Source organism: Phodopus roborovskii, unplaced genomic scaffold (genome assembly GCF_943737965.1).
Source record: "Phodopus roborovskii unplaced genomic scaffold, PHOROB, whole genome shotgun sequence".
In the NCBI taxonomy this organism is placed as follows: Eukaryota; Metazoa; Chordata; class Mammalia; order Rodentia; family Cricetidae; genus Phodopus; species Phodopus roborovskii.
In genome coordinates this window covers 11,333,649-11,357,896 of record NW_026126636.1, presented here as the reverse complement: position 1 = coordinate 11,357,896, position 24,248 = coordinate 11,333,649, and the positions used below count along the sequence as shown (strand labels likewise).

At 47.8% G+C, this 24,248-nt stretch overlaps 1 protein-coding gene across 1 annotated transcript in view; it reads left to right on the top strand.

Annotated features, from left to right (window-relative positions):
- Window positions 1-18,273, top strand: part of Bbc3 (BCL2 binding component 3) — a 256,886-nt gene extending 238,613 nt beyond the window's left edge. The window contains exon 5 of the transcript XR_007835929.1: window positions 18,262-18,273. The gene's annotated coding sequence lies outside the window, so the exon portion shown is untranslated. The remainder of the gene's footprint in view (window positions 1-18,261) is intronic.
- Window positions 18,274-24,248: the final 5,975 nt, after the last annotated feature.

The following is a 24,248-nucleotide window of genomic DNA, read 5'->3' as shown; positions in this document are numbered from 1 at the left end:
TAGAATTCTACACCAAATCAGTCAAGGAATTTAATTATTAGTAAGGATTTAAGTCCTCGACTCTGCCTAAACCCTGACACCCTCAGTTCACGCTCTACTGGCATTAACAGCTTCTATCCAACTTCATATAATCTTCATCTGTTTAAATTATGGGCAAAGACAAGAGGAAGAGCATTCATAAATACCAGGAAAGTACACTTTTCATCTTCAAGTGCTCCCTCACATGCTACTTAAAATGATCCAAAGCAGAGGCTCAACAAACCCTAACTGCACAATTTCAGGGCTGGAAAGCATGACTTGATCCAAGGCCTCCACTGAACAGAAGCAGTGCGTCCTGGCTTGGTTCTTACAGAGGCTCATGTCTACAGTACAGTGGTATGGGGCAGCCCAGCAGCAGTACCCATGCCCACATTATTGAAGTGGCATGCTGTGTTCAGGGTCTTTCTACTGCCTACAGACTGCACACCAGTTTCCAGGGTTCCCAAGCTCTCTCCAGATTTCAAATGGAACACCAGATACTTTTCAAAGTTTCTAATGCTTCGTTATGTTCTTTTGAATTGGGAAAAGCGCTCTTCAGTAACTCTGTATTAAAAAACACAACTGTAGCCAGGTGGTGGTGGTGCACGTCTAATCCCAGCACTGAGGAGGCAAAGGCAGTCAGAGCTCTGAGTTCTGTGAGTTCGAGGCCAGCCTGAGCTACAGAGAGTTCCAGGGCAGGTTTCAAAGCTACACCAAGAAACCCTGTCTCCAAAAACCAAAACCAAAAAAAAAGGAGAACCTTCATCCTAACCACATTATGTACAAGAAAGGCCCAATAAAAAATACTTAAACCACTGTTTCTAACCACAATATCTACTTCCCCATTCTCTTAAGTACATTATTCTTTCTTCCAAGTGGCTCAAGTAATTTGAGTATGTGTGTTCATGTGTGTATGCCAATGGCCAATAACAAATGTCCATCTCAACTGTTCTCCACCTTATTATAATTTGAGGCAGGGTTTCACACCAATTTACCTAAACTGGCTGGCCAGTGAGCCCCCAGGGTCCTCCAGGCCCTGCTCCCCACCATGGCTGGCTTAGGTGAGTACAAGGGATTGAATTTGGAGCTTATGCATAGCCAAGTATCTACTGACTGAGAGTCTGCAACAAAAACAGGTGACACAGAAGACCCCATAGTCTGCCAAGCCCTGTAGGGCAAGTAATAGTTATACCGTCATTTCACACAAGTGAAAACAGAGGCCTGGCCAAGGCTAATGAGCTCTGGTATTTAATCCCAAAGCCCACAAAACAAAACCTGACACCATACTGTTTACTGAGATAAAAAGATACTGCCCAGTGCCACGACCCAATTATCTCCATCCTCTTCTCAACAAGTACCATCAAACAAATACCTGTTATGTGGCACTTGGAAGACAGAGGCAGAAGGATCTCTGAGTTCTAGGCCAGCCTGGTCTATTTACAAAGAGAAACCCTCTTAAAAAACAAAACAAAACAAAGCATTGTTGTAGACTTGTCCACAGAACAACAAAACAAGAGTCTATTTATTGTCTTTAAAATATAAAAACCAGGGGTAGGGACTCGGGCAAAGAAACGGGGTGGAGACAGGGCAAGGGAAGCCCAGGAGTGGTGGTGCATGCCCCTAATCCCAGCACTTGAGAGGCTTTTAATGAGTCTGAGGCCAGTCTGTCCTACATAGCAAGTTCTAAACCAGCCAGGGACGTTGCCTCAAAAAACAAGGAGCCACGAGTGGTGGTGCACACCTCAAATTCTAGCACTTGGGAGGCAAAATCGGGGCCCCAACGTCAAGGCCCGTCAGGACTACAGTGCACTCCACCTACCCCGATGAAGTTCTTTGTTAATCCCACCTCATAACTAGGGTTTTAAAATCACTGTCCTGATTCTAACTGAAGATCTCCAGTTCACAAATTTCTCTGAGCACTTGACCTGTTACATCCTCACAAGAAGATCTGTAACACAGCAGAGCCTTAAAGAGTGAAAGGCCCATAAAACATCAAGTTAGACTGGTCACCTTTCCCTGATGCCCTCACCTATTCCTTAAGACTTACCCAGGACACCCTATGGCACATGTGCTGTGAGACTAACAGCTACCGTTCTGTGCATGTACAATGCCATTACCAAAGGCTACACACTTCAGCTCATCGATGCCAGCACAGGCCCAGCATATAGACATATGAGTGGAAGAATGAGTGAATGAATGAATACCTAAGCTTTAAAAACAAGATTGTTTCAAACATAAAGACATATTAGTAAACAAAGAAGAGGCAAAGGTTTCAGAATCAAATTAACAAACTTTTAAAAAGAACAACTTACACATTTCTTCTCTTACAAGCTCCCAGCAGCGTTCTCTTGCACCAAGGACCTTTCCAGTGAGTGTCAGGAAAAAACACTCTACCTCAACTCTACAGTATGAGACAAAATGAGGCCACGGGGCTCAGCATTACTTTAAACCAATGGCTCTAAGCTTTTTTGGGTCATGAATTCCTTTGAGAATTTGATGGAAGCTACAGATCTGCTCTCTGCAGAAAAGAAAACCAAATTCGGGATCAGCCCAAGAGCATTCTAAGAGACTGCTACATCAGAGATACAGCCCAAGAGCATCATAGAGTCCCATGCTCATCACCTTTGCTCTGAATCTGTATTTTTGGTCATGTCTAACTAGAAGCCATGCAGAATGAAACTTGAAGGCTGGAGGTAGGAGTCAGGGTTTTACCATGTACCCTAGGTGGCCAGGAACTTACTGTGTAGCTCAGACTAACCTCAAATTCAGTCATCTTCCTTCTTCGACCTTTCCCGTGCTAGAATTAAGGCATGTGCCACCACACTTGATTACATTTTAGATCATTAACAATTATTGACAAGTTTACTAAATAACAGGCTTAAAATAACTCTCACACAAATTATCTTTTATGGTAAAGTGAGCTGTAGATTCAAGTAGTACAAGAAAAGATCATGCTGCAAAACTAAGCAGGGTTTTAAAAACATTTTTTTTCAAACAGGGTCCCAGGGAGCCTGAAATACAAGAAAGCCTACACAAAAACTATTTCTCCTCTTTAGAACCAAGCTTCCCTCTCTGACAGAGCTGTGGCTCTCTCCTGAACACATAGATACAGAGAAACCACTGCCACCCAAGTCTAGGATATAAAGGAAACTGTGAGCAGATACCGAGGTGTGGGCAGGAATCTCATTTCTTGATGTAGAAGGTATTTCTTCCACCAGCATCTCCTGATCACAGACAATGCCTAGACTAACCTGTCGGATACAGTGACAGAAAGCAGGCCCTTACCAAAGATTCCAGCATAGAAAAGACAAGAAACAAGTCACTGGAAGACAGAAGATTAAGTACTGAAGGGCACTCAGCATATAAGACAAGGCACTCCTTTTGCACATCAGGGAAGGCTTGCTGGGGGGGGGGGGGAAATCTTTAGGATATGTATCAAGAAGTAATTATCAAGGTTGTTTTTGTTGGGTTTTCTTCAATTTAACTGGGGAAGCAGGTTATTGAAGACTATCTCACATACAAGGTATATGAAAGGGCGTTGGTGTAGCTCTGTTGGTAAAATAGCATGCATGAGGCCCTAGGTAGGAACAGTTCCCAGAACCCCAAAGCCTAACCCCAGCACACAGGAGGTAGAGCCAAGGAGTAGCTGCATGTGGTGTTTTACACCTTTAATCCTAACACAAAGGATGTAAAAGCAGGCATGTCTTGGTGAATACAAAGACAATCAGGTCTACACAGAGAAAAAAGTGTGTGTGGGGGGGCATGCCTTTAATCACAGCACTTGGAGGCATAGGCAGGCAGATCTCTGTGATTTAGTTCCAGGATAAACAGAACTATATAATGGACTCTGTTTCAGAAAAAGAAAGAAAAACATGGGGTGAGTAGGAAGATTGCACTTGAGTAAAGGTTCTTGCTGCAGAGACAGAGACTGACCTGAGTTCAATCCCTGGGACCCACATGGTACAAGGAGAGAATCAACTCCTTCAAGCTGTTCTCTGACCTCCACACATGTGTCTCAGCACATGCCCTGCCCCCTTAAACATGAAAACATAATAAAAATTAAAAACAAAATGATTGTGTTCAAAGTCAGCCAGCCAATGCTAGTGGCACACACCTTTAATCCCAGTATTCAGTAGGCAGAGGTAGATGAATCTCTGAGTTCGAGGACAGTCTGGTCCACAGAGTGAATTCCAGGACAGTCAAGGTTACACAGAAGAAGAAGAAAAAAAAAAAAAAAAAAAAAAAAAGACTTCAAAGTCGTATTTGGCTACACAGCCTGACAGGGGGAGGAGACATACGAAGAGTACTGGAACAAGGATATATGGGCAGCTATGGTCTTAATATAAGGGGCACTGCGTTTAAAGGGAGATGTAAATAGACAGGCTGGGCTTAGGGGGGTGGGGACAAGTCTCACCTACATACATGTCTCCCTGGGTGCTTCTGCTAGCATGGCTTTTACATATAATTTGAAGTAATTTTAGAGAACATGCAGAAAACCCAGGTCTGGTGGCTTATGCGTGTCAAACACTCAAAAGACAAAGGCAGGATGATTGCTGTGCGTGCGAGGCCAGCCTGAGGTACTCAGAGTTCCAGGACAGTCTGGGTTGCAGTGAGGAAAAGCTGCAGATATTACAGAGTTAGCCTATGTCCCTTGTCCAGCTTTCCCTGTCCACAGCCACCAGATGTCTAAGTCTGACATTAGTGCACTCCCCAGGACCTACATGGTAAAGGGAGAAAGAGCTTCTTGAAAATGTTTTCCGACCTTCACACAAGTGCACCATGTCACATGCACACAGACATAGGCACACACAGGACTCAATCAATACATAATACAATGGCCGAAAAAAATTAAGCCAGCCACAGTGACACACACCTGTAAATCCCAGTACTTGGGAGGCAGAGGCAGGAAACCTTGAGTTCCAGATCAACCTGAACTACAGATGAGACCTTGTCTTAAAAAAAATATATATATATTAATTTTAGTTCAAAATTTAAACTACAGGTTATGGAGGTGAGGCTCAGTGGCAGAGCACTTGTTACTTCTGGTCAAAGCCCTGGGATCTATCCCCAACGCCACAAAAAAGAAAGAGTTCTTTCCTATTTCACCAATCACCTATTAATTCTTTTCCAGAATTCAACAAGATCCTACATCCCATTTCACTCAATTCAAAGACTTCCTAAAACTCCTCCCTTTACTTCTGAACACTGCTGTTTGATTCTTTGCTGTCACTCTCTAAGCTTCCCCAACCCCCAACTTCAACAGCCTACTAGGAAGGTAAATACATTTCAGTGCAGAACACAACTGACAAACACGTAACCTGGAGTAAGAACTAGGCGGTACGGACACACACTCCCTCCCTCTATAAGGAACTAGGCGGTACGGACACACACTCCCTCCCTCTATAAGGAACTAGGCGGTACGGACACACACTCCCTCCCTCTATAAGGAATCTGACCTAACACGCTGCTTCTCCTATGGAAGAAAAAAGGGCTGCTTCTGCAGTTCTGCCCACAAAGGCTGAGTCCTTTTTTCATCTCCCTTAAAGACTCCAACACACGTACCAGAGGACCCCTCAAAGAGCCCTCAGAACAAAATGCTACAAACCCACCTGGGATTCTGGAAGGCTGGGAAGGATGACTCATCTGGTTCCCAGGTCTTCACAGAGGCCTCTGATTGTTGAGACAAGGATCGCAATAATCGCTGCACAGCATTAGTCATACTTCTGATATATATACATACATACACTCACTCAGCCTTCATCTCCCAAGTTCCCGAACCAACAGCTATGGGCAATGTCCACTTCCTGGGACCAAGGATAAACCCTGTGGTGTGGGCTCAGGTTGAGTGCCTAACACGTGTGTGTCCCTGGGCTCCATACCCAGCACCCAGAAAATAGAAGCTCCACTGTGCTGAAATCATTCCAATGCTGGTGCAAATGGTCAAATCCATCCATAATTTTTAAAAGGGCAGGGTATAATAGCACACATCTATAGTCCCAGCACTCAAGAGATTGAGGCAGAATGATTCAGAGTTCAAGGCCAATATAAGCTACCCAAAGAGATTTTATGTCAAAACTAAACACGTAAAAAAGCAGCCCTTCTCCAGAGGCGGATGAGGGAAGAGGAAAGGGAAGCAGAAAAGGCGAGGGCTGTCCATCGTGTGCATTACCATCCAGAATGTACCACATTCTCTAGCTCTCTGGTCATTTTGATACTTACTCAAAATGAAATAAAATTAAAACCCTGGCTTCTTTATCCACTGCATTGCAACACCGGACAGGGGCTGGTGCAGAGCACATGGCAGCTTAAGTCACAACAAGCCCAAGTTGTCAAGCACAGCCCTGTGATACAGATACTTAGGAAGCTGAGGTACAAGGGCTGCAAGTTCAAAGCCTGCTTGAGCTGGACAGTAAATTTAAGGTCATACTGGACAGCTTACAGAGACCCTAGACCAAAAAAAAAAAAAAAAACAAAAACAAAAAATCAAGCAATCAAACAAATCAATGGGACGAGGATATACTCTAGTGGCACAGCAACTGCCTAGCTTATGCAAGGTCCTGGGCTCAATCCCCTGACATATAAAATAAGTCCAGGTGCTAATTCAAACTTGAAAATACAGGCCTGGGTGGGGGTAACGAAACAGGCATAATAATGTGCATTCCAGAGTATGCTGGTAAGACAAGCCACTGGCACTGTAGCAGCATCATGCAATACCAGAGCTCTTTCTCAAACCCAGGAAGCAAACATTTCAAGGAGGCATTAGAAAAATGAATAAACAGATTCTAATTGAACTTTGCTAAGTTAAGCTGAGATTAAAGTGAAAAACAAACCAAAACCAAAAACCTAACAACAAAAACTACAGCCAGGCACAGTTAGCCATGCTTGTAAGCCCAACACTTGACAGGCGAAGGCAAGAAGGTCAGGAAATTCAAGTGTAGCCTTAGCTCCAGAGTAGGTCTGAAGCCAGCCTGGATTACACACACACACACACACACACACACACACACACACGCGCACACACGCACGCAGGCACATGCATGCTGTTTAAACACACATACATACACAAATGAAACTACATTAAAAAGTCCAATTAGGCCCCCATAACAAAAAAGAAGAGGAAAGAGCTGGCATTAACTGACAGTTATTCTGGGAATCTTTAACAAGTAGCTACGCTACAGATCAAAGGAACACACCAAAAACACACGCTCTGTCAAAGTGCCTTCAATGGAGACTCAAGGTTGATGTGGAAATCAAAGCGTCAAGCCTGGACTAAGAAAACAAGTCCTTACCTTCCTCTGAACCCTTCGCACCTTATCTGAGGAATGGGAGCAAACACAGTATCAAGTCCACAAGGCTACATGTTAGGTGCATGGTAGACAGGGCCTGGTGCTGGCTGTTGTTATTATTACAGTTGTCTGTATACAGCTTAGAGGATCTAGTTTCTCTGGCTGAAACCTCAAAGGGTTTCTTTCCCTAGGGGTGAGATCCCAGGGGAGAGGGACTATTGTATTAGGACGTGGTTTCTGGAAGTCTCCTCCATTCTGACAGACACCTTCCAACCATGTCCTATGGACTGCGAGCCAGCAGCCACGAGAGCGGTTGCAGGAGTGCTGCAAGCTGGAGGCTGCACCCTGGTAGTGCTGGTACCCATCCCCAGCAAGGTACTTCACCTTTCCTTCAGGCCTGAGGGGACAGCCTAGCCCAGAGGCACTGAGTTCAATCCCCAAGACTGACCAGGAAATAACAAAAAAAAAAAAAAGGAACTAGTCCCAGTTAAGTACTCATATGCCAGGTACCTTACAAAAGACACCAACAATACGAACAAGCAAACCTACATTCCGGAGGGAGAACCAGACTATATGTGATGCGCACAACTTTAACTACAGTACTCAGAAGGCAGAAGCAGAGGCAGATGGATACTGTCTACACAGTAAGTTCTAAGACAGCCAGGGTTATGTAGAGACTGTCTCAAACAAAGAAAGGAGGAGGGGAGGGAGGGAGGACAGATGGATGGAAGGGTAGCTTGCAGCAGTGAGTAATCTCAGCACTAGGGAACAGAGCAGGATTACCTTCACTTTCAGGGTAAAACTGCACTGTAGAATAAGACTGCCCACAGGACAGAAAAGGGACTGCGGACACAGCTCAGTTGGATCAAGTGCTTGCCTGGCACGCAGGAAGTCCTGGATTTAATCCCCAGCACAGAGTAGAACTAAGCATGATGCCCACCTACACTCTCAGTACTCAAGGTAGAGAGAGGCAAGAGTATCAGAAATTCCAGAGCATTCTTGGCTATACAGCAACAATCCAATAGTTCGATACCAGCTTAGGCCACGTGAGATTCTGTCTCAAAAGAAACAAAGAGTTCATTTGGGTGGCAAAAGACCCATTTAAAGTTTTCTCTATTGCACTAACTGCGAGCACACTAGCAATATACTTGTCTAATGGAAGACCACGAAGCTGTAAGCAAAGCAAGCAAAAACCTCTCTGTGTTAAAATGAAATGATCTCCCAAGACATTAAACAAAAAAGATAGACACAAACCAAGCTATTCATGTGAAAGCAGAGAGCGACACATCCACACCTCCGGTAAAACACGGATGCCTCCAGGGAGGGCAACAGGTCAGCTGGGGACGGGCGCTTTAGGACTACTGACACTCCATGAACTCCATGAACATGTCACCATACCGAAACAAGTGACATGTGCTGGACGGCCACTAGAGTTCATGAACAGAGAGGAAAACTCCAAACGTGCAAGGTCTCAAAGCACAAACCCCTGAGATGCTGGAGGATGATCAGGCAACTCACAGAGCAAGGGGACTGAGGGGAGCCCTTCAGGGTTAAGAGCCAGGTCATCAGAAACTAGCAGAATAAGAACACGTTCTTGAGTCCCGGCGGATCCCCTTGGCTAAGGGCAGGCATATATAGCCGGGAGAGTACAAACTGGGAGAGCAGGACAGGACAGGACAGGCCAAACTGCCTGGGTTCTAGAGATCACACAGAAGTCCTGAAGAGTCTGTGTTGTTGTTGTTGTTGGTTTAAAAACTTATTTTTATTGTATGTGCACCATGTGTGTGCAGTGCCTGCAGAGACCAGAGGGGGCAACACCTTCTGGAACTTGCAAGACCATTTGGGGCCCTGCAAAGGCAGCAAGTGCTCTTCACCACTGCCGGATTTTAACCATGGGAAATCAACTATCAAGGTGTTTCCCTGTGACCCCCAATGGCTTGTAGTGAGACCAAAAGAGGAAAAGACAGGATGCCTTTTGGACTTCTGCAAGCAATACTTTACACATGACACCCACCCAACCAATACTTACTCTTTGGGAATAAAAAGCCCTATTAAGTGAACACTTACTATAAGAAAATGCTGTTTGTTTACTGCCTAGACCTCCCATAAACACCCTGTCAGTTACCGATATCAATGTTCTTTGGTTAAAGTGACAGCAGAGGAACAGTCACGAACCTAAGTTGCTAACTACCTAACCATATATGATTGTTGCTGCTTGTGTGGCAAATTTTCCCATCTATGTTAAGTGAGACTTGAAAACACACACCTTCCTATGCCCATACAAGTCCACCAACTTTCTTGGGAAAGACTATTTCTATTCTGTCCCTGGAGTCTACTTCTTAATAAAACAAAACAGAAATTCATGTTCTTTTCTCCCCAAGTCCCTTCCCTGACAAAATTAAAGAACTTGTGCTTGGTAAACTTTCCCACCACCACCGCCACCCTCTCAGTTGGTTCTTAGGCAACTCCCAGACATCACAGCAGCAGTAAAGGCACTGGCTGAGCATGGACCATGACCCAGGCGCTCATTCTTCCGAGCTTCTGAAACACACAAGGACAACTTGAACTTGCACTCTGAGCCTGTGCGTAGACACAGAGGCAGTCTGCTCTGCTGACACAGGAGATACTTGAGGAATCAGTTTGTCTTGCCTGAGGGGGGTCAGCCTCAGGTGAGAGGAAAGGACTGTGACTCTGCTGACAGAGAAAGTGGCTGGGGCCTGGCCTGGGAGGTCTGACAAACATTAACCACTGATACTTGGCCTGTGACCTGGAGTTAACATCTTCAAATACAAGATACTTGCTGATAAGACCCTGGGTCACTGTGACCTGGGGGCAAGCGGCTAGCAGGTGGGCTGTGGAGACAGCTGTTGCACAGACCAAGAGATAACAAGCCCAGCAGCAGGTCAGCTCCTCTGAGACAGGCAAATCCAGCCTGGCTGCTACACTCACCTGGACACTCCTACACTGTCCAGCCTCTGCACAAGCTCAAGGGGTACTCAACAGAGTTCTCATCATCTACTTTTAGCCCACGGTGATAAAAGACTAATAAGCAAGCAGAGTCAGTACTAAGCCCATTTTACAGACAAATCACAGTAAAAAATAGCCAGCCCTACATCGCAATGTTGGTAAAAAAGCAAACGAAAACAGCAGAGGAAAGGTTCTTCTCCGAATCCCATGCTCTCAGGACCAAGGCACTCAAGACTGCCTCCTTTCCTAAAAGCTTTACCTTTTGGGAGAGGGGATGCAAAAATAATGCCAGGGTAGCTTGTAGCCCAGGCAGGCCTCAAACTCAAATGCCTGATTTTTAGGCAGTGGGATCCAGGGTTTTGTGTATGTTAGGCCAACATTCTACTAAGAGCTAAATCTCCAGACTGCTTTCCCCACCTTTTCTGGAGATAGGATCTCATGCAGATCAGGCTGATCTCACACTGCAACCCTTCTGCCACGTGTTGGATTATAGATGAACACCATCATGCCCAGAATTCACATTTTTTATTCAGCAAACACTAAACTCAGATTACCTGTCAGGTCCCTACTCTAGAAGTAAAAATAGTAAGGCTGAAGGTATGGTCTTGGGACTAAAACAAGAGGAATAACAACCCCCCCAAAAAAAAATAATCCCACGAGTTGCCCAAAGTCTTTTCTTATTTGTTCTGCTTGTTTATTTTTTTTTATTTTTGGTTTTTCAAGACAAGGTTTCTTTGTGTCACAGCTCTGGCTGTCCTGGAACTCTTTGTAGACCAGGCTGGCCTTGAACTCAGAGAGATCTGCCTGCCTCTGCCTCCAGAGTGTTAGGATTAACCACCTTGCTTTATTTTACATCTTGAAATAGAATCTCATTTCCTAGTAGTCTGTCTCTGCCAGTGCTGGGAGAAAAGGTATGTAATACCACACCCACGCTTGATTTTTTTTTTTAATTTAAAACATAAACTAGCTATGTAGCCCAGGCTAGCCTCAACTCAAGACCCTCAGCCTATTTAGTGCTGGAATTACAGATATGTCTCCAAGTCCAGCTTCAAACTTCCAATATCATGGTTATACACTCCCTCTCACTGCAATTGCCGTCAGGTTTTCTGGAAATAGCCCCCATGAGCAAAAATAGTAGCCAGTAAAAATGGGTTCCATTCCATGCACGTGGGTGTGGGTGTTCCGTTAAATAGATACAACAAAAGCCTATGGGTTAAACATAATTTCTGAATTATTTATTCTTTCTTCCCTGTGGTGGTAGGGATGGAGGTTAGATTTGTGTACAGACTAGTGCTCTATCACTCAGCTACACACCTGACCAAAGTATTCCATATTCAAGAGAAACATGAACCCGGATCTGTTTCCTAAATTTTTTTTCATCAGATGAAATCTGACTTAAACCCAGTTAATGCATTCCTGCGTTGAAATGTTTAGTCACACTTAGTTCTTTTAGATAAGATCAGGAAGAAAGAATCAGGCCACTGGCCTTCTAAAATCTGCACTTTCTGGTACAGAAACAGTATGCTCCTTGTGCTACCTGTAAGGGAAGAGCAGCCTTTGTTTCCTAAGTGGCCTACTTATTTGGGCACTCTCACACACACACTCACACTCACTCACACACACTCACACTCACACACATACACACTCACACACTCAGTTTACGTAACTGGCACCCACAACTTCCCATCATCACCCAAACAGTGGCCCAATGGGGAGGGAAAATAAACAACACTTCTGTTCTTCTATAGAGGAGGAGCTACAGAGAACTAGCCTGCTCCCTTTTTCTGTTCAGCAGCTTGTAACCATGTAAATTGTTTGATAGATGGGATTAAATGATTAGATAGTAAGTCAAACTGTAAACCCTTTTTGTTTGTTTGAGGCAGGATCTGTAGCTAAGGCTAGCCTGAACTCCCTATCTTGCTGAGGGTGGCTCTGAACTCAAGATCTCTCTGCTTCCACCATCCTGTGGGCTTCTGTGTTATTTCTTTAAACTACTTAGCTCTTTAAAAACATTTCTGGCCCATAGATGAGAAGACATAGATCAGATGTGTTCAGGTGACAGGTCAGATGACCTACCTGTTCCTGTACTCCCAGCACTTTGGGAGGCTGAGGTAGGATGATCTCCAGTTCAAAGTGAGCCTGGGCCATCTAATGGAACAGGACTCCTGTCTACCCAGTGAAAACATTGCCACCAAAGCCCCAAACGTGAAAAAGATCAACTAACTTCACGGCTATCCCTGACTCTAACCAGACTCTTTCTCCAAACCAAAAACACTTGGGGCTAAGAAACTTGAGCAGAATTACGCTGCAACTGCCAGCCACCAAACTGATGATCCCTCCTCTGGAGGAGACCACTTTTGTGCAGGGCATTCTGGAAAGCCAAGGCAGACCAGAGCTTTCACACAGGATGGCTGGCCAGGTAGCCTTAGACCAGTCCCTCACTCACGTGCCTCAGTTCCCAATCTAGAAGCTTTAAATACTCCCCACTTGGGAGCGCGATTGTGAGGAAAGGAAGGAGTTCTCGGCAGCCTCTGGTACAAAGTAAGCAGCGGCTGCTGTTAATAATTAGTGTGATTATGAGAAAGTGACTGCCCCGGATGTACTAGAGTCCTTAAGATCTTACCATTCTTAATTTCTTGTTTTTCAGCACAATTTTTCCTTCATGTTTATATAGAAAAATACGTAATACAACCAACACTGTTAACTTTTTTCCCCTTAAACCAAGAATGAAAAACAATAGCTGGACATGGTGGTGCAGCCTCTAACTGCAGCACTCAGCAGGCAGAGGCAGGAGGATCTCCGAGTTCAAGTCCAGCCTGGATCTACAGAGTGAGTTCTAGGACAGCCAGGGCTGCACAGAGAAAGCCTGTCTCAGAAAACCATGCATAGTGGCAGGCACAGCACTGCCCTACCCCCATCTGCCAATGTTAAAATATTTTTTAAGAGTATAGTAAAGGGAGCTGGAGAGAGGATAGTTTCAATTCCCAGCACACACACAGTAGCTTACAACCATCTCCAACCACCTCTTCTGGCCTCTGAGGGCCCCAGGCAGACATGGGGTACACAGACATATACAGACGAAACAATTTTATACATTAAATAAGTACACTTAAAACACAGTAAAATCAGCTGGGCAGACAGACCTCCGTGAGACCAGTCTTATCTTCACACCAAGTTCCAGGCTAGACAGGTCATAGTGAGGCCCTGTCTTTAAAAAACACAGGGCAGCTGTACACGATGATACACGCCTTTAATTCTAGTACTCAAGAGGCAGAGACAGGTGGATCTCTGTGAGTTTCAGGCCAGCCTCGTCTACAGAATGAGTTCCAGGACAGCTAGTACTGTTTGTTACACAGAGAAATCCTGTCTCAAAGCAAACAAACCAACCCACAGGACTGGTGAGACAGCCCAGTGGCTAAGCAAATATGGTGCTCTTCTTGATGACCCAGGTTCAGTTCCCAGCATGTCGGGTCACAACCATCTACAACTCCAATTCCAGATCCAGTGCCCTCTTGACCTTCTTAGGGATCATGCATGCATGCATGCGGTGCACAGACATATGTAGGCAAAACACTCCACATAAAATACATATTTAACATACACACACACACCTGTAGTGAGATATACACCCTCCACCCCCACCTGTAGCATTGACCACGCCCATACGGTCAGGTGCGGACCTGGTGGAGGGTAGCACTAGGTCTGGGGTCCCGACCCCAGCTTGGGCTCTGGTCAAGTCACAGAGGGCAACCTGGGTGGATCCCTGGTTTGGGAACTCGTGGTGGTCAGCTGTTTCTTATGTAAGTGACTTCTCCCTAAATAAAACTATATTGACCTATACTGAACCTAGTCCCATGGATTACACACCCACACGTCTATACACACCCACAACAGTGGTTCCTCCCACCAAATTCTACAGCAAAGATATCTCAAATAGCACTTCAGTATGTTTTCCTTCTACTCTTTCCCATATGTTTTAAATAGACTCATCCTGGTATAGTTCTACATCTTGTTCTCCATTCCCCCCAACATTTAATTTTGTGTGTACTTTCCCATGTCAAGTATTCTTCAAAAACATACTTTTAAAATGACTTCAGACTTTTCCTTAAGTAATATTTTCCCTAAAGTTAATTTTCTTGTTTTAAATTTATAAATACTACTATACACAATGTGTTCATACAGGATCTTGGTTTGCTTATCTGTCTCTTAGCCTATACTGATACAGAAAATAGTTCATTGTGGAGGTGCATGCTCGCAACCTCAGAATTTAGGAGGGCAGAAAACAAGCCAGAGCTATACAGTGAAAGCCTTGCCTCAAAAATATTTAATTAAATCAAACAGGTGTGTGTGTGTGTGTGTCAGAGAGAGAGAGAGAGAGAGAGAGAGAGAGAGAGAGAGAAATCCCCTTCCCTGAGTAATTAAAAAAGGAAAGTGAAGTATACTGATTGTATGCTACAAACCACTGTAATCCCAGCACCTGGGAGGTGAAGAGAGAGATTGTTATCAGTTTCAGTCTAATCTGGGACACAACGTGAGATCCTATCTCAAACCCCTACCCCAATAATAAATTAACTTACAAAGATCTGTGCACAAGAGAGTAAGCATTCTTTCTCAACATTCCCGGCACATATGCCAATGGCTGGGGCCCACTCCTGTAGCAGTCACAAACCTGCCTCCTGACCAATCAGAGGGAGACATTTCTTAGAGTCCAGCAACATTAAAAAGACACATCAGGATTTCAAGCCCGTGAAAAGGTGATCACCCACATCAGAGTACCCAGCTGTCTCTGCTGCCTTAACAAGCATTTCTGAGAGTGGAGGAACCAGTTGCTCTCCAGCATCAGGACCCACACCCACCCCAGGTGGTCCTCTTCCTGTGAGTCATCCTGCTGAAGACACAGATTTCAAAACTCCAATAATCTTGTTTTAATGCAGCACTGACTTTCATTTGTACACAATCAATTTGTTACTAAACAAAGAGCCCTTTTTAATTACCTGTGGCAATTAACAGTGATCATTTCTCTTTTGTCTCATCCCTAATACAGGCTGCAAGAGATAAATCCATGATTTTGACCTTTCATTTAAACACAGCTAGGAAAAGGTTCAATGCAATTGCACATGTATTTTTTTTTTCTTATTTTCCATTTTATGTATATAGGAGTTTTGCCTGCATGTATGTTTGTGCACCATGTGTGTCTGATGCCCATGGAGGCCAGAAGAGGGCGTCAGACTCCTGGAACTTGAGTTACAGATGCGTATGTGCCATCGCTAATAATAAAGCCAGGTCCTCCGAAAGAATGTATTCTTAAATCTTCTGCACTTGGGAAGGCTATGCATTAGCTACAGCTGCCTAATATACTCTCAGCCAACATTGTTTTCCAACTGCCAACTCAAAAGTTACTAAATAATTATAGTGAGCTGGGCTAGCAAAATGGCCCAGTTGGTGAAGGTACTAGCCATCAAATGACAACCTGAGTTTGCCTGAGTTCAATCCCCAGTACCCACACGGTGGAGAGACTGACTCTCGTAAGTTCTCCCCTCTCTCTCTCTCTCTCTCTCTCTCTCTCTCTCTCTCTATATATATATATATATATATATATATATATCATGCACATTCACACCCAAACAAATGAGCAAATGTGATCATTATAGTCAGCAATGAAGCAAACAGAAAATAAGGAGCAGAGTTTTCCTATCAACACATCTGCATTTCTATGTCCTTTTAATGTTTTTACATTGGTTGACTGCAGTGCTAGAAATGGCACCCAGGAGCTTGCATGCATGCCAGGCCAATAGACTGCCACTGAGCTATACAACCTCCTCCTAGTTTTTATTTTTAATTGTAAACTGACAAAGTATGGCAGAATTCTATCTACACATTTCTAGTTGCTTAAAAAATGCTTTCAAAAGAAAGTCTTGGCTTTAAGGCAGAGGTGGAGCGCATGCCCAGAACCAAAAGACTCGCTTCCTGTCTCCTTATACAGAGCTCAAAGAAGACACAGAGGGGAGCGCAAGGTGGTGACGCACACCTTTAATCCCAGCACTTGGGAGGCAAGGACAGGTAGAACTCTGAGTTCAAGACCCGCCTGGTCTACACAGTGAGTTCCAGGTCAGCCAGGGTTACACAGAGAAACTCTGTCTCCAGAAATCAAAAAGGAAGGAGAGGGAGAGAGGAAGAGAGGGAGGGAATGGAAAAGGAAGGAAGAAAGGAAGGAGGGAAGGAAATACAGAGTTAACCAGTCAATACTTGACCAAACATTTGTAGCTTCCTTCTGTTAGACTAACTTAATTTTACCTAATTTTGTGATACCTGGATTTGAGTCTGGAACAGAAATAAAATGCTCAAACTTCCCAATGTTTGCTAGCTGGCTAAACAAAAATGCAGAGTAGGAGCCACTGACAGAATCCCTTCTTTCTACAAGGAAACACAATCTGCCCAAATCATATAGCTAGTAAGCCAAGGGTCAGGATGGGAGTTTTCTCAACATTTTTCCTAGTCGGTTTGACTTTTTTGGGTCCCATGCATCCCAGGCTTGCCTTGAACATCTGATCCTCCTCCCTCTACCTCCCAAGCACTGGGATTGGAGTGTACACTACTGTACTTGGCTTTGTCAACATGTTTTACACCATGGGAAGCTTTCTCTCAATGGCTCAATTTCAATCACCAGCCCACTACAATGACCAGAAAGAGGGCATAATCCAAGTCAGGAGAAGGCCTGAGGGGAACAAAGGTTAATAAAAGCACTACAACATACACAAACCACAACTGCTGTGGAGCCCATAACCCAGCAGCACTCTTTCATAAGGGAAGGTGAGGATACAGGCTGGTTGGCTATTTCCAGCAAGAACAAATACTACATCTAATGATGCTCCAGAGCCGAAAGTGCCCGGTTCTCCACTAAGCTCCTCATAGCAGAGATGCCCATAAATGAAAGTCAGACTGACAGCTGCCCATTTATTTCCAAGAATCCTTTATAGATAAATTCTGATAAAATACTGTACCAAAAGTTAAATAGAAATAAACTTTAGGGAAGATGAACACCAATGATTTGTTTGCATTTCTTAATACCAGCAATTCAAGTACTATTCAGACCATTGCTATTTGAGAGTCTAGGTCAACAATGACTCAGCTTGAGAAATTCCCTACCATTTTATAAAAGAGGTGTAAGCTGAGTTATGTAGCTAACACAATCTGGAGAACCCAACCCCCACCTCACGTTATAAACTAATTTCCATGTGAATGGCTGAGAAAGTAGCAGTGTTTATTTTCTACTGAAAAAAAGTATCCACAAGGGTAAGCCTGTTCATTCTCCTCCAAGCCCAAGAAAAGCCCCATCTCGATCCTGTTTTAGGACATGACAAGGGCAAGAGAGGACCCAAGTCCCGGCCCCGCTCTTCTGAAGCACGTTCTGCTGAATGCAGTCTAGTCAGGGCTGGGCTGCAGACCAGACTGTGGTGTCCAGCCCAGTGGAGAAGCAAGCTGTCCCCAGTCCTAACTAATTAGGACGAGGCCTAGGCAGAAGGCAGGCCTCCTGCTCGTGCACCCGATGCTCTTCTAACAGGGCAGAAGCCTGTATCTCCACCCCAGGCAAGCTTTCCATTCCCCCACCTGCAAATGGGGCACTCATTTCACACTAGCTAGGTTCCACCCAACTCCAGGACCCAACATGGCATTTCTGCTGCTCATCTTCCTTCTACAGGCAAACAATCTCGGGGTTCACGAAAGATAGAAAATATAAATAAGTGAAGTAAATGATTGATCAAATGTCACACAGACTGGGTAAGTTACACCAGATGTGGTAGTGCATATCTGCAAATTCAGAATTTCAGACATGCAAAAGGAAAGCTATTGTCACTGTTAACTACATACCCAGATAGAGAGGGAGGGAAAAAAAAAAACATGAACAAAACACACTGTTTAGATTGCCAGGTGGCTAACGACAGCGGTCCAAGATTACAAGGAGGATTGCAAGAGGTCCAACACCTTTCAGGAGACTGCCTCAGGCCAAGGGTGGAAACGCGATCTAGACTACATTGCCCAGCTCCAGCTGCGATGACCTGATAGTTCTGTCACCTCTGGAAGACTGACCACCCGCCCCGCCATGAGGCTAGATTCTATTAAATGCAGCCTGCACCCTTCCCAGACGTCCTTTTCCAAAAGTCACCACTGGAGCCAGACACCTGCATCCATCTGTCTGGCATGAAGAGGAATGGTAGTTTCTGACTTGTTGTATGTCCTGAGGCATCATCAGGCAAATTAAAAAAGGAGATGATGGGCAAGGAAGAGGAGGCATGAACACAAAGAAAGGTTAGTTTTAAAGAGGGAGGAGGGGCAAAGAGAGGCTTGTTCTGAAAATCCAGACAGGGTTAATGTGAGGAATAAAGCTAAGGGCCCTTGAAGACATGCTAGTACAGGGGAAAAAAAGTCGTCCGCTGCCATCTCTTGCTTCACACTCCACCCCGATTGGCACATGAGCTGTTCCAGAAGGCCAAGGCTACCACCTCACGTTTCTGTAGCACCCATTTCCATCACGAAAGCAAATATCAATTCCGGGATTGGAGTCTCCACTAGGATGAGAGACATCTGACAGTCTCTGGGACATCGGTTCCCTCTCCCAGTTTAGGAGGAAAACCAGCTCTTTGTTCTTTCCGCCTCTCCTCTTCCTATAGCGTGAACTCCAGCTTTGAGCATGCACAACTCTTTAGGCTACAGTGTTAGGAAAACTCTGGAAACACTGGAGTGGTGCTTCTCACACGCACTTGTTCCTATTCTTAATTAGGTGCCATCTACAAATTAGGAGAGAAATAGCAAGACAGCTAAGTGTCTGCCCTGACATGGGGACACAGACTCTGAAATAAATTCAGGAGATTAATCATGATACGAGGCCAAAGACGCGCCACTGGGAACAGACCAAAGCGCTACACAGCACCACAGTCTCCACACTCTCCTCGTCAGCGTTTAAAGTCCTGTAGCTCGGCCAGGGCAGAACAAGCACAGCAATGTTCATGACACTGACTTCCAAGCACAGTTCACAGCCGAGGGGGGAAAAAGACCCAAGCCCAGGAAACCTACAGTCCTAAAAAGAAGAGTAACACAGGTCTATTGTGCAGACCCCTCCATGTTCGTGTACACAAATGCCCCAACATTGGATGAGTCAATGGTCTAATTCTGTAGACGACAGTGAAGGTTTTTATTACAAATGTGTTCACACAGAACTATTTCTAAGCAGGTGCTGAAATAAACAGTCTGATCATAGCTCAGTTAAAAAAGAAAGTCCTTCCAGTAAATGTGCCTTCACAGCTGGATAGCTGTTTTAATATGCAACTGCCCTAGGCCACAGAGAGAAAAAAAAAAAACACAAATAAAAACAAAACCCCCAAAAAACAAGCTTTTGATTTAGATTTACTTAAGAAATAAAATGAATAACCCTACATCATCCCCAAAGGTTCTCCCTCCCAAGTTAAAGAAGAATGTGTTCAAATGGTTCTTTTGTAAAAGACACCTACCTCTGAATAAATCTTCTAAAACCCACCACAAAATCATTGAGGAACTTAAGGAACACAGGTTGGAAAGACACAGCTCATAGACATCAATCCCAAATCCACTCATATCAACCAGTTAAGTTAGTTCTTGGCAGCCCTCTCCAATTCTACCCAACCAGGTCCCTCATAACGATTGGGGAATGTCAGAACTCAACCACTGGTTCCCGGCTTCTGGTTCCTCAAGAGCCCAGTAACCCAGAAGCGACCTGCCCAGAAGTATTGGGTCCCTGTTGCCCAGAAGTATTGGGTCCCTGTTGACAGGGAGTGCCAGCAATACCAGAGGGCAGAAAGCTGAGTGACACTTGGCACTTTCTTTCAACAACAACCACAAAGTCCTTTCCATACCCAGGCCCTCACCTTTGAAGACCAGGAAGCTGGAGCCTTCCAGGGGGCAGAGGTGAAGAAGCCCAGTGGGTCTAGCCCCACCCTCAAGGTCACAGCATTAACCAGAGGCCAGGAGGAAAGGCAAGAAGGCTGCTTCTGAAGGCCAGAGAAGTAAACACCAAGTGTGGCCACAACCCCTGGGACCTGCAGAGCTTGAGAACTGGCATTTCCCGGGCCGGGAGTAAAATAAGAGTATGACTTCTCAGCTAGAAAAGGAAGCACACTCCTGAACACTCCCTGGGGTGCTGGTGTGGAGGTGGAAAGGGGTACAACTGCTCAAGAAGCAAGGAGGGAAGAGACAAGAATAAGCCACGAGCAACTGCAGTCCCCTTTTCCAAGGACACAAAGCTGTGAGGCCGAGAGGAAGCAAAGGGCTCAGAAGGAAACACGGGGCAATGGTCTACCCACCATCACTAACCATGGTACAAATCAGAGAAACTGGGAGACGCTCCCAAACTGCAAAGCACTGCAACCCTATCTACGCTACGCCTACCTCTGCAGATCTCAGGAGAACTTTGGGAACAAAAATTCAGAGCACTCAGGGCTCCACAGAGAATCTGTAATTCTCTGGATCAGTGCCTGGAGAACCTGGCCCCAGCCTATCTTGGCAAATGCTGAGACACGCATAACAGGTAAAGACAGACCTAAAGGGGGATATCCTCAATGGGGAACCTGTTGGCAATGGGTAAGGAGCCCCAAGAAGCAGGTGTGATATTAGAAAGGGAGTCTGAAAGGGTATGAGGAAAAAGGCAGAAAGCCACAGGGAGGAAGGCCAGACGCCAAAGAGGAAAAGAACAGAAAGGGCATCAGGAGAAAATGAGCATCTATTCAAGAACTTGGAAGAGGGAAACAGAAAGAGTAAGAAAGGAATGATTAAGAAGATGCCTTCAGGTTATAACTAAGGAAATGAGGGCTCAGGGAGGACGTTTTAAGAGGCAGAGCAAAATAGGGGTGGTGAAAGAAGAGCCAGGAAGGGATGAATGGGGGGAGGCGGGCTTAGAATTGACACGGACCAAAGGAGATCAGTGTTAAAGATGATCACTTTGACAGGGACAGCAATAGTGAGAGTAAAAATGGGTCAAAAACACGCAGGAAAATGGACAGCTCCCAAAAGGGAGCTGCGGGGAGGGGGGAGGGGGCACCTACTAAAGAGAAAGCCAGTGGGAAAGGGTAAGCAGAAATGCAGAATAGCAAAAGTGCGAAGGGTCAGAGTCACCCGCACTGAGGCACGCCATGCACAGGTAGCAAGTCCTGGGTGGAGAGTAACTTACCGAGACAGGCCAAGGGGGAGGGCGACAAATGAATGGAGCAGAGCAGAGGAGCATTGAGATAAAGCCCAGAAGATGGGAAACGCAAGGAAAATAGAGGAGGATGGAGTTAGGGTTAGGGCAGAGGTCTGCTGAAGGGAATGGCAGAAATGAGACACCCCAGGGGCAGAATGGGGGGGGGGGGGAGACGGGATGCCAGGCACTGCAGGGGAGTGCATGCAAGATCAGAGCTCGGGCGAGGGGCAGAGTTGGCAGGCAGGAGGGTCTGGAAAGAAAGGTAGGGTCTGAATGGCAAACCCGGGCAAGCACTGGGAAGGAGGCAAGGAAGCACAGGGTATCTGAATCCGAAAACGGTTGGAATAGAAGCCTAGGGGCATCCCAGGGACGGTGCAGCAGCAGGTTCCGTGCTATGGCCGGGGCAGATATGTGGGGCAGTTGGGCCCAAGTGGGAGGAGAAAGATCCAGAGCAGAGAACGGGAGGGGAACAGTGCCTCCACCAAGAGAGGTCTAGTATGGATCTCCACGGAGCTGGAACCGCAGGTCCTAAAGGGACAGCTCCTGCCTGGGGATGCAAGAGGTTCTAAGTCAGGAATAACAACAGCAGATAGGCCAAAGAAGGAAGACGGTGACCTCACCCCAAAAGTGATGCTAACAGAAAACAGGTCGGGTAGGAGGGCCAAGGATGTCCAAAGTGGGCACCAGAAGGGATGCAGAGGGGTCAGTGAGGAGGCAGGTCGTCCCAGGAGCACAACCGACTCCGGGGGAGGGGAAGGGAGGGGAGGGGGGCTGGCGGGAGGGGAGGGAGGAGGAAGTGGGGAAGGAGGAGGCTCCGAATCGGGAGTCGGATATCTCGAGTGGAGGCTGCGAGACGCCGGGATCCCCGCTCGGGTCGTGATGGGGCGTGTGGAGGCAGACGCCGGGACTGCGGGGCTGCGGGGACAGCGGCGATCGGCAAGGGCAAGGCGGGCCGCGCGGGCCGGGCCCGGGCATGCAGCGGCTGGGACGCGGGGACGGCGGGGGCGCCGGGGGGGGCGCCTCCCCTCCCCCTCCGGCTCCTCCATTGTTCGCGGGCTCCGGGCCCCGCGGTGCCCGCCTCCCCCCACCCTCGGATCCCGCAGCGGGGCGGCGCCCGGCGCCTCGCCCGTCTCCACGCTCCCCTCCGCCAGCTCCGCGGGCGGCACTCACCAGCCTCGGGGGCGCCCTCAGCGCGGCCCCGGCCTCGGCGATCGCGGTCGCAGCGGCGGCGGGCCCGGCGCCATGTTCCCCGGGCGACTCGCTCCTGCGGCGGCGGCGGCGGCTGCGGCGGCGGCGGGGGCCGGGCGGACCCTCCCTCGCGGGCTCCCTCCTCCGCCTCCGCCTCCGCCTCCTCCCGCCGCGCCGCGGCTCTCCCTCGGGGCGGGGGGCGGGGAGGGGACGGGGGAGGGGCGGACCTGGGGGAGGGCGGACCAGCCTGGCTCGCTCGCTCGCTCCCTCCCTCCCGCGCGATGGCGGCGGCGCCTCCTCCTCCTCCTCCTCCCTGCGGCCGCGCGCGCCCCGAAGACCCCCTCCCCTCCCCCCGCACGCGCACGCGCACGCACACGCACGCTCCTCTCGCTCGTGCGCGCGCGCGCGGCCGGGGCGCCACTCTCGGCGTCGGGAGGGAGGGAGGGGACGGCGGGGACACGAGCACGCGCGGGCCTCGAAGGGCGCTGAGTGCGCGTGCGCGCCTGCGCGGGGATGGCGATGGGGACCAGCGCCGCTAGCCCAGCTGCTGCGGGCGCGACATTCGCAGCGCGGCGACACCCGCCAACCGGCTCGGGGCTGGGGGGGCTGGAGGGGGGAGGTGGAGGGGCCCGTGCGCGTGCGCAGAGGCGGCTGCACCGGAGGGAGGGAGGGGCGCGCCCCGCCCCGCCCCGCCCCGCCCCGCCCCGCGCCGGCGGCTGGAGAAAGCCGGCTCCGGCAGGCACGGCCCGGCTCCTCAGGGCGGGGGCCCAGCGCTCCATCCCGCTCGCGCGGGACCTCAGCAGCCAATGGGAGGCGGGAGGAGGTGGGCTCGCCCCGTCCGGCCGCGGCCTCGGGATAACGGAGGCGGTGGTTGGGGGGCGCGGAGGGGAGAGGGGGGCACGTAGCGTGCGGGGGCGGGGCGGGGCTGCGAAGGAGGGAGCAGATTGGGCGGGGGCGAGGGGGCGTGGTCCTCCGCGGCCCAATCCGAGCCTCGCGGTTGGACGGCCCGGAAGAGGGGGCGGGGACAGGGGGCACGTGCTCTTCCCCGGGCGCTTGGAGAAAAAGCTGTGGGCCTGGCGCGTTGTGGGTACACGTTTCCCGGTCCTTGCACCCGGTGCTTGCTCCCGGGCAGAGAGAGGACAGGACAGGCCCCGCGGTGCGGCGTCGGGCAAATGACAGCAAGCCACATGTCACTTTGGGTGCTTTCAGGGGAAATGCTGATGCGAGAGGGCTCCCCTCTAACCTCTACTCCTCTGGGAGCCCTCCGGAAGGATGGATTGTGAAAGACAGGGTTTCCCGGCGCCTGAAGTCTGTGTGTGTGTGTGTGTGTGTGTGTGTGTGTGTGTGTGTGTGTGTGTAATGCATGAAGGAAGCACATGTTTCCGATTCGACAATGCACTTCTTCCCAAGTCTTCATCCGTAGAGTGTTATAATACTATCCTACTCAGAGTCGCTGGGAGAATCAGATGAGGTGTAATAGTCTCTATGGCCGTGGCTCCCGGGGTTGGGGGGAGGGTCCTCAAGCCACTAGAACCCTGTAAAATGTGTGATTTCCCCTTATACAGCTGTAATAGTTGATG